The sequence below is a fragment of the Gossypium raimondii genome, chromosome 11, assembly GCF_025698545.1.
Source record: "Gossypium raimondii isolate GPD5lz chromosome 11, ASM2569854v1, whole genome shotgun sequence".
Lineage (NCBI taxonomy): Eukaryota > Viridiplantae > Streptophyta > Magnoliopsida > Malvales > Malvaceae > Gossypium > Gossypium raimondii.
This window is the reverse complement of record NC_068575.1, coordinates 19964264-19976182: the sequence shown is the minus strand read 5'-3', so window position 1 is coordinate 19976182 and position 11919 is coordinate 19964264. Positions and strand designations below refer to the sequence as shown.

Here is an 11919-nt window from a genome sequence, read left to right as displayed (position 1 = left end):
GCACGTTGCTTCAAACTACTACAGGCAATATCCATCTAAGAGCGAACATCGACAAGTAACCAACATGGGTATTTAGTCTCTATCTGTGTTATTTCGTTTCTCAATTTGAATTATTTGTAAATGAAAAGGTGGTACGTAATATTCGCTATGAACTTATTTTGGTAGGGTATGAAATAAATAAAGATCGTTTTCACTAGATGTTGGCAATTTTATGTTCAATTAACGGAAAAAGGGGCGGACTACCTTTGTAACATACGTTTCAAACAGTGGGCACAAGCATACGACGGCAGCCTATGATATGGTCATATGACCTCAAACCTGGTTGAATTCATAAATTCTATTCTAAAAGAAACGCGCATCTACCGATAACATCGGTCGTGCGAAAAACATATTTTCATTTGGCGGCGCTATTTCCAAAGCGAGCAGTGAGTTATACAGGCCAGATGCAGGGAGGCAATGTATGGTGCAGTAAGGTAGTACAAGAAATTACCAAGGTCAAGGCGCGAGCGAACACCATGCACACAGTGTGTCACGATCGAGACAACTTATAGTTTCGTGTGACAGAGTTTGATAGACCACACCAAGATGTTGTTGGCGGGCAATATCGTGTACACTTACGAAACAGGACTTGCGACTGTGGGATGTTTGATGCACTTCGTTATCTATGCGCTCATGTTATTACAACTTCTCAGAATCTCTGTCTGGATCCGATGAGTTATGTGGCTCATGTTATTGCAACTTGTCAGAATCTCTGTCTGGATCTGATGAGCTATGTGGACGAAGTGTATAAATTAGAAAACATGTACAACATCTGGAGACACGTTTTCCGACCGGTCCCAGATGAACATAAGTGGCCGTCCGTATCTCTTGCTCCTTTTAAGCTGTTATCAGATAGAGAATTGCGTCGCAAACCAAAGGGTCACCTTACTCGACTAGAATACGTAACAATATGGATATCTGAGAAATAGCCAGCCAACAGAAGTTGTGCGGATGGTGTAGGAATCCAGGCCATACAAGTCGATCATGCCCTAATCGCAATAGTTGAATATAATTGTAAACAAATTATATTTTTTTCAATTATTAATTGATAATTGTATTAATTATGAGTAAAATTATCAAATTATATGAAATTATTAATTGTTAGTACCAGTCAAGGGTTAGGGTTAGGGTTTTTAAGTTAAGGGTTAAGGTTTAGGGTTTACAATTAAGGGTTTAAGGTTAGAGGATTTTTAAATTAAGTTAAGGGTTTAGGGTTTTTAAGTTAAGGGTTAGGGTTTAGGGTTTGTCAATTATAATTTATAAATTTATAAATTTTTAATAAATTCTTTAGAGTTTTTAAGTAATAACTCAAAAAAAATTTATATTTTATTACATCAAATAATATCAAAATATTCAAAATGTTTGTACAAATATATTAAAATACAAATCAATCTCTGTGGCCGTCGGATTCAGTGCCACATGGCGGCCGTCGATGGTTACGCGCTGGATTCCTCCTTTGTCTAGCTTCCGGCGGCGGTTGTGGTTCCTCCAGCGAGGATTCTGGTTCCTCCGGTAGGGTATCTTGTTATCGGAGTTGGGACGATGAGCTACCTTGATAGAATAGTGAATGTAGAGGTGTTTGCATCACCAACAGTGACAGTGTTTGAAACCCATACGGTGGTAGGGATTGGTAAAAAGAATAGCTCCCCGACGGCCCCTCTTGCGATCCATCGTACCCCGCTGGCCTATACATCAGCAGTCCACTCGGCGTTACAGAAAATGGAGCTGAACCGGGCCATTGGCTCCAACCTTCCATAGGACTTGGAAAAGGAAACATATAAGGGTTAGGATACATAAAAGGGCTAGGAAACGCACCTGCATCATCTGAAAAGGCTGTGTCGTAGGTATTGTCAGTTGAACTGTTGGGTCGGGTGACTGTGTCGGTGCTCTCGTTGGGCCTAGTGATTGAATGGTCGCTGATGATGGGCCGGGTGAATGTTTGGGCCCCGTTGATGGGCCAGTGTCATCGTCCTTTCGTCTTAGATTTAAAGGCCCGCGTCTTTCCCTTTGGACAAGTAATTGCCGCTATCTCTCATCTGCCGATAGTAAATACGGCTTGCCATGGATCCTAAACCATAGGATGTATTCCAGCACGCACGCTAACTCTGGAACGATGATCGGTTCCCGAGTAGGTATATAATCATACTAATCTTCCCATATTTGGATGTACTCGGACCAGTATCTCGGCCAATCTGTATTCAATTGATGTAGGTCGATTTTGTGTTCATCATCAAACACCTCAGGTTCCACGGAAATCGGTTGTCTACATCTAAATTGCCGTAACACTCTGTCTGACTGGTGCATCTCCACGGTCGCATAGCTGATCAACGCGACTTTCGCGTGCCAAGCGTTTGGATTTTGTGAGAACTCATCCAGAATTACTGCCCGAATTGCCGGATCCTCGTATGGTGTCCATTGGAACCATATGAATATGATAGAAATATTAGTTATATACATAATACTAAATACTAAATATCAATCGACTAGCGAATGATGGAAATATCAATTTTATTTAATACTTACATGTGCTTCTGACTGTTGGTCTAATAGAAGCCGTATATCTTCAAGAGAGGTAGGTAATCGAGCATGACTTGCCGGATGGTTCCACCTAATTAAATAAATTTTTAGCATACTATTATTTTTAAAAATCTACATAATAATTGTAAAATCTAATATAAAATTTACCTCGTTATAAGTGGGAATGTATATGGGTGGTTCACTCGACGACGTAGAAATGGAAAGCGAAACCGTGCCCATGACTGCAGTAGTGACAGGCAACCTCTGATTTTTGCTTTACTCAGTCACGTCGCCCGGCACATCTCCCGATATAATGTTGCTAAGACGGCAGACCCCCAACTCAATTCACCAGCTGCTCTAAAATCAACGAATTTCAACAGCCATCTTAGATGTACGCAGCTCCGTGACAAGTCCGACATTAGATAACCTCCAATTATCTAAAGAATGTATGCCCGAGCATATCGAATTCTTTCTACTTCGGTTGAATCATCATCTGGATCCGGGAATGTGTCCCGTAACCAGCCCATCTCGATCCGACCTCCGTTAATTTTCTTCGGGATAGCGCCTAAAAGCTCGTAGCACACTGCTCCCCAATCGCCAGATTGAACAGACCCGGTGACTGGGTACCCGTCCACCGGTAATCCCAATTGCAGACTCACATCTTCCAAAGTGAGAGTGCACTCTCCACATAAAAGATGGAATGTGTGCGTCTCGGGTCTCCACCTCTCGATCAACGCACTGATAAGTTTCGGGTCCAACTTGCATCTCCGGCCTACCGTCGCCACGTGCTAAAAACCCGCTTCCCGCAGGTAGTTCTCTACCAACGGTGATGGAGGAGCATGCATATTCCGGATATAGCATTCCAATATCCGATCTACAGACTTTTATAACAAATAATAAATTAATAATTATCTAAAAATGCATAAATAAGAAAAATCTTAAATAATATTTAAAAATTAAATTTAACACTTACAATTTTCATTTGTCCGACGGATATGTGCTAATTATCAAGACGAGTCAATTCTTTGACCATTGATTTAATAATAAACACAAATTTTTACGATTTAAAAAATTTTTTAAAAATAATTTTTTTTAAAATTATTTAAAAATAAGGATTTAAGAGAAATTTAAGAGGAAATTGAGAGCAAATTGAGATTAAATATGGATTTAAGAGAAATTTGGAAGGAATTTGAGAGCAAATTGAGAGGAAATTTGAGAAAGAATTAGTTTGTGAAAAAAATAAAGGGTAGGGGGTATTTATAGATTTTTTTTGACCGTCGGGGGGTAACGGTCAAAAAAATGACCGTTGCACTATTCACGCGCTGGGAAATCGCGTCCCCAGGGGCGCGCTACGTGGCAACAAATCGCGTCCATGTCAGCGCGCTTTGCTGACGTGGCAACAAATCGCGCTTACATGGACGCGATTTGTGTCCACGTCAGCAAAGCACGCTGACGGGGACGCGATTTGCTGACACGTCCCCTGACTTCGCGCTGACGTGGACGCGATTTGGGGGAAAATGGCCCATTTCGGTAAATAATAAAATATTGGTCCCATTTCGGTAAATTTTAAAAAATTAGGCATTTAATGGTAAATTGCCCAAACGAATGAGAATAAGATTAAAAATAATAAGAAAAATAAAATAACGAATAAGAATAACTATAATGATGATAAACCAAAACAGTAACATAAATAATAATAAACTGATGATAATAAAACTAATAATAGTAAGAAAATTAATAATATTAATAATAAATAAATAAAAACTAGAAAAAGAAAATAATAATAACAGAGAATAAAAAAAGAAGAATAATAAACAAATAAATAAATAAAATAATGAAAAAGAAAGGGCAAGCAGAGGTTGACCGACGGCGGCGGGTAGGGGCGAAGATGCGCGGCGATGGAACGTGACTAGGCTAGGTGAAGGTCGGCAGCGCGAGGGTGTAGGGGTTGAGGAGAGAGGAAGGGCATGCGACTTGAATGATGGAATAGGGGGTGGTTTCGCAAATGGAAGAAGGAGGGGGAATCGGACAAGAGGAGAGGAGAGCGCAGGGGCGATGGAATGGGGATGCGACGACGATGGCCGAAGGACGTGGGAGTCAGTCAACGATAACAGGTGAAGCGACGGTTAGGTTGGGGATAGTTGGGGAAGAAGACAAAACAAAAGGGAAAGGGGGGCTAGGGATTTAAGAGTGACATGGTCGTATGAGGCCCGTGTTAGGCCACACGGCCGTGTCACACACCTGTGTGGTTTTTCCCAGCCCGTGTGCTATAAAAATTTTCAACCCAGTCTTCACATGGCCTCGGCCACCCCCGTGTGTCGAGGCTGTATGTGACATATGGTCGTATATGATTCCCTTTGCTTCTCCCACGCCCGTATGAGAGCCCACATTCCCGTGTGGTTCGGCTGTGTCTCGCACACGGTTGTGTCTCTTGCCCATGTAACTCTCTGACTTGATTTAAAACTGAAAAAATTAGCTCTAGGGTTCACATGGCTTAAGACACACCCGTGTGGACTATTTTATGCCGTGTAACCTTCGAATTTTAGAAATATTAAGTCCAAAGATCCACACGGCCAAGGACACGCCCGTGTGCCCAGTCTGTGTGGGTCACATAGCCATGTCGCCAGGCCGTGTAACTTACTGTCAAACCCTTTATTGTGCGCACGGCCTAGGACACTCCCATGTGGTCAAAAACATTTTTTAAAAATTTTGAAAATTAATTAATTTTAAAAATAACATGAAATAAAATTAAAAGAATTACCAGTGTTAACACTCGGGTTGCCTCCCGAGAAGCGCTTATTTAGAGTCTAAGCTTGACTTACCTCACGCATGCATAATCATGGTGGTTCTCGGAGCCGAAGCTCCTCTCTTTCGTTATGAATTGTATTATCAAAATAAGGTTTAAGTCGAATACTATTTACCTTAAATGTGCTAAATTTAGAATGAGTTACCTCGAATGTACCATATGGGAAGACGTTCAATATCGTAAAAGGGTTTGATCCGTTTGCATCAAGCTCCAGAGTGGCAATTCGTAGATCTATTTTGTCTAGTAGTACCCTATCCCCGACCTTAAATTGGTTTGTTCCATCCACATGCTCATCATGGCATCGCTTTGGCTCTTCATCGTGCTTTTTCAGTTTCTCCTTCACATGTGTTCGCCATTCATTTAATTTATCGATTTGTAACCTTCATTCATCATAAATCATTCTGTTTCTATTTCATTGACTGGAACATGGCTCCATTACATTTTTTTGAGGGGTTTCCTACAGAGAAGGTTGAGCCACATGGTCACTAACATTAACAGAAGATTTAAAATCATCTCGATCACTAGATGTTCTAACAGAATCACGAGCTTAAAGAGTAATAGACTCATCGCCTACACGAAGTACTAACTCACCCATACCAACATCAATTATAGTTGTAAACCCCCTAACCCCAAACCATCGTCGAAACAGGGTTACGAGGCATTACAGAACATATCGGTCAATTTATGAGCAATTCACAAGTAAATAACAAACATATAAAAATTAAAACATAAAATCCCTTTTAATGGACCCTTGAAGTTAAATCACATATTAACAATGGAACGGGACTTGTTCGAGTGCTCCAAAATTTTTTTTTAAAATTCAATATAACCACTTTATAAATATCTAACCTTCCCTGTAATTTTCAAACAACAACCAATCCAAAACCAATGGCACAACCAAAAAAAATTTAAACTCAAATATACTTAAATCATGACCAATTCATTAACATAGTAATTTAATAACTAAACATTCATAATATCATTCAAAATTAACTAATAACTTCATTCATTTTCCATTCTAACTTAATGCCAAATTATATAATATAATATTTACCATTTTATTAAACGAATATCAAAATATGGTATACCATTTTTACACCCAACATTACAAGCACATCTATATAACCTATACAACTCCTAGTACATGCCACTTTCAATTAAGGGAGAAAACATCACCAAAATTTATGCTGGAGTCGGGATTGTTCTGGATGTTGAACTGAGACTCTGGACTCCTTTCAACCTGCGCATGGAAACAACCGTACGTTGAGTATTTTATACTCAGTGGTATTACCGTAATTCAAACTGTAATAACCATAATAAAATATAAATATCAAGTATATAACAATTGATTTTATCTTACATTAATTCATTCTTAAACTATATTAGTATTAACAATACACTTTTAACTATGCATCAATTTTAATCATATGTCATAACTTTAATTACATTTACTACATGAACATTTAGTTCATGTTTTCCATTTCCAATTTCAATTTCAATCCACAATTCATATTTTTCTCATTTCTTTCAATATTTTCAATAATATGATCAATCATATTCATATAATTTTCTCATTTCAGTTATTCACCCTATTAACAATCTGGACTTTGACAGATACACGGATTCCAACCCAAACACACCAAGACAAAGACATTGTGCGAAAGCAGTACATAGTACACGATCGATATCGACACATAAGTGCCTGAAATGACACACGAGGTGCCTGATACGACACACGAGGTGCCTGAAATACAACACATAAAGTGCCTGATCAGCAAGGCCGATAAATCCCGTACTCTTCCAAATCCTATGGCATTCCAATTATATCTGACTTAGCCCGACTAGTTAATAGGGTATTCCAATTCTCAATTAAAACTCAATTCAGTCACAATTTCTCACATTTTCAATTGAATCATTTTCCATTTTTCAATCAATTTTCAATTCATATATTCCTAATTCAATACACTTTCTCAATTCAATATGCATTTCAATTATTCACATATAATCACAATTCAATTTTCACTTTTATTTCAAGAATTCATTTTCAATATCAATTATATTTTTCCATTCACTAATCAAAACACAATTCAATACATTTTCTCATTCAATTTAATTTTCCAAATTCAATTCATTAAAGTCACTTACCTTATTATTTGCTTACACACACATAATTTAAATTTAACATTAAATAATAAATAATTTGAATTATAGTAATACAAACCAATTTGTTCGATTATTCCTCAATAATCTTCTCCTTTCCTTTGTGTGTCGATGCCTCAATTTCTTGTTAGCTACGAAAATAATAATAATTTACACTATTAATTACGACATTAACTTATAATAATAATAGAATTTCTATCTAATTTATACTTTAATACCAATTTAATCCTAACTAAATTTATTTACTTTTCTAATTTAATTCACACTCTATTTCTATTCAAATTTCTACCAAACTCAAATTTATCTACTAAATTTTTAGCATATTTCACTAATTTCGAATTTTCATCAATTTAGTCCCTACAACATAAAACTTATAGCTTACTTTACAATTTAATCATTTTATCAATTCAAACTAGAAATTCTATCAATCAAACCCCTAATTCAACAATTTGTTCAAAATGAATCATGTTAAAAAATCTAAGAAATTTCAAAATTTTAACTTAAATTCAACAAAACTTTGTTTTAAGACTTCTAAAACATCAAAATTAAAAGAAAGGACTTGATTGACTTACCAAATTAAAGCTTAAAGCCTCAAACCCTAGTTTTTCTTTTTATTTTTCTTTTTCTCCTTTCTCCTGCTTTGTTTCGAAATGCTCTCTGCTTCTTTCTCCTTTCTTTTTCTTTTGTTTCGTTTTTATTTCTTGATGCTCTCTGCTTCTTTCTCCTTTCTTTTTCTTTTGTTTCGTTTTTATTTCTTTACTTTCTTTTATTTACTTTATTGTTTTAATTATAATAATATATATTTACTTAATTAATAACCAATACATATTTTATTATTAAATACATGTTTATTATTACACATGTATTTACCAACACCACCCACTTGTCTATTATCATCACCATACATTTGTCTTTATTTAATTTATTTTCTTAATATAATAATATTTTTTAAATTAATTTAACATAACTTATATCTAAATAATAAATTTTATAATTAAAATATAAAATAAAATCTTAGATTTTTATTACATATATGCCGCCTCATTTCTTGTTAATGGCTTAATTATCATTTTAATCCTTTTTATTTTCTATTAATCTATAATTTAACTTTTACCCCTAATTCAATTTAGTCCTTTTTTTTCCTTATTTCTCTTAATTAAACTAAATTCATCTAATTAAAACTTAATTAGACACATTACTAGACTCATAATTATTCCTAATAATTATTTACGGACTCGATTTACTAAAACGGAGGCCCGATATTGCACTTTTTCGATGCCCGTAAATTTTGGGTCATTACAATAGTTCTAGTCGTTGCTAAAAAGGATCGCCCTAAAATTAAAGCTACCTCACTTCCCTCATCCATGTCTAACACAACAAAGTCAACGGGGAATATAATTTATCCATTTTAACAAGCACATCTTCAATAACATCCTTAGGATATTTAATGGTTCTAATCGCTAATTGAATACTCATCCTAGTTTGTTTGGGTTTCCCAAGACCTAGTTGTTTAAACATTTTATAGGGCATGAAATTAATACTAGCCCCTAAATCAGCCAAAGCATTATCAATATGCAAACTACCAATTAAACAAGGAATAGTAAAACTCCCTAGATCTTTCAGTTTGCTAGGTAGTTATTTTGTAGTATGGCCGAGAAAACTGCATTGAGCTCTAGAGTCGACGAATCATCTAACTTCCTTTTGTTTGCCAAAAGCTCCTTTAAAATTTTGACATAATTGGGCATCTGTGAAAGAGCTTCAACAAATGGTAAGTTAATATGTAATTTCTTTAAGAGTTTGAGAAATTTACCAAATTTTTCGTTTGTGTGGGCTCTCTTCGTTGCATTAGGATATGGTACTCGAGGTTTATATTCCTTAACAACCAGCTTTTGCTCTTTCTGGCTTACCTCAACCTTATCATTATTTACAGCAATTTCTTGTCTTGGTTCTGGTTTGGATTCAACTAACTCTTCTTCTTCTCGCACAATAATTGCATGAAGCTGCTCCCTTGGGTTAGTTTTGGTATTGCTAGGCAAACTACCTTGTGGTCTTTCTGAGATTAGTTTAGCAAGTTGAGCGATTTGATTCTTGAGTCCTTAAATTGACGCTTGCTGATTTTTAAGTGTTGCTTTAGTATTTTGAAAACGAGTTTCTGACACTGAGATAAACTTCGTCAACATCTCTTCAAGGTTCAACTTTTTCTCTTGCTGATAAGGTTGTTGTTGGAAGTCCGGAGGGGGTTGTGTTATCTGATTTCCTTGACCACCCCAAGAGAAATTGGGATGGTTCCTCCAACCTGCATTATAGTGGTTACTATAAAGGTTATTTTGAGGCCTAGAATTATTACCCATATAATTGATTTGTTCGTTCTATGTGCTAGAAGCGAAGGGTAAACATTCTGGATTGTTTATTCCACCTCCATTTGTATCGCATTGCCGGATGTACCTGCGTAGAAACATACAAACCATCAATTTTCTTATTTAATTGTTCTACCTAATTTGATAACATGGTGACTGCATCTAAATTGAAAACACCGGCTACTGCATCGATCAACTATCTAGTTGAGGGATTCAAACCGTTGTGGAAGGTTTGAACCTATAGCCATAGAGGTAACCCATGGTGAGGGCACCTTCTCAATAAACCATTGTATCTCTCCCATGCATCATATAGAGTCTCTAAATTGATCTGCACGAAGGAATATATATCATTCCTCAACTTGGTTGTCTTAGTCAGTGGGAAGTACTTTAGAAGAAACTTTTTGATCATTTGAGCCCATGTGGTGATGGAACCTCGTGGTAAAGAGTTCAACCACTGTTTAGCTTTGTTCCTCAACGAGAAAGGAAATAACCGTAAGCGAATGGAATCATCAATGACGCCATTAATCTTGAAAGTATCGCAGATTTCCAAGAAATTGGCCAAATGAGTATTTGGGTCTTCGTCTTGCAAACTATCAAACTGAACAAACTGTTGTATCATCTGAATTGTATTTGACTTCAGTTTGAAATTATTTGCAGTACTGGTGGGTCTCACAATACTCGATTTAGCCCCAGTCAAAGTGGGCTTAGCATAATCGTGCATAGTACGAGGAACATGATTTGGATTCACAACAACAGTAGGAGGTAGTTGATTATTTTGGTTATCACCCATCTCCTCAGAGATAACAATGTCCTCTTGTTCGTCTACTAAATTTTCTCAAATCTACCTTGCTTCTTTACGGTTTCTACGAGTTGTACTTTCAATTTCACTATCAAACAGTAATGGTCCCAACAGATTTCTTCTAGTCATAACCTAAAGGAACCTGCCAGAAGCAAATAAAAAGAAAATTAGAATGTAAAAATTAAACTAAAAAACAAAAATTATAATAAAAATAAAATGGATAAATTAATAAAAATAAAGTGTTCCTAATATTTTAGTCCCCGACAATGGCGCCAAAAACTTGATGGTCACTAAACTAACTATAAATACGACTAAGGCAATCACACCTATCGAACAATAGTATAGCTATGGTGAGTAGAGAATATTGTATCCACGAGGACTAAAAGTACTAGTAATTACCGTCTTCTTATTATTTAGCCGACAAATTGGAGTGTTTGTGTTTTAATCTAAAATTACTAAACTAATTTAACTAAGAACATAACAGAGAGTGAAATAGGAAAATAATCGAAGATAACCAATGAGATAGACAATACCCAAGAAGGAATCTGCCTAGACTTTACATTTTATTATGAATCTGAATTGAACGATTTATTCACTTGTGTCTTGATCTGTAGATATCCCTAAATCATGTTAATATCTCTTTCGAGAATAAGAACAACTGATTTTAGGTTGATTAATTGAAATCTCTTTCTAATTAAAACTCCTATCGTCGCATTAACTTGATCTATGGATTCTCTTATTAGATTTGACTCTAATCTGATAGATTTATGTCGTCTTATTTCTAGGATTAAATGCAACTCCACTCAATTATGCTAGATCTACTCTTAAACAGGGACTTTTGCTCCACTAAATTAAGCATATTAAATATGAATTAATATCCCATAAATATTAAAACAAGAAATAAGCATACATAATTGAAAATAAGAATCAAGTATTTATCGCGTAAAACAGAAATTAAATAATAGGATTCATCATAGGTTTCATCTCCACTAGGTATTTAGGGGATTAGTTCATAATCTTGAATGAAAACATCTCAAAGCCAGAAAAACCACAAGATATAAAGAGACTCAATAAAACTTCGAAAGAAATTAAAATGATATATTCAATCTTGATGGAGATCCACTTCTGAGTTGACTCCGATGGTGTTCTTCGATCTTCTCTGATTGCCCCCTTATGCCTTCTTCTAATGGGTATTTATAGACTTTAGAATGCTCAGAAACCCTAAAAATTGTGTTTTTTCG

The 11919-nt window shown here is 35.9% G+C and overlaps 1 non-coding gene across 1 annotated transcript; it reads left to right on the top strand.

Annotated features, from left to right (window-relative positions):
* The first annotated feature begins 10133 nt into the window (after positions 1-10133).
* Positions 10134-10240, top strand: LOC128035039 (small nucleolar RNA R71). The gene has a single exon (XR_008191443.1). It is a non-coding gene; the product is annotated as a small nucleolar RNA R71 (small nucleolar RNA).
* Positions 10241-11919: the final 1679 nt, after the last annotated feature.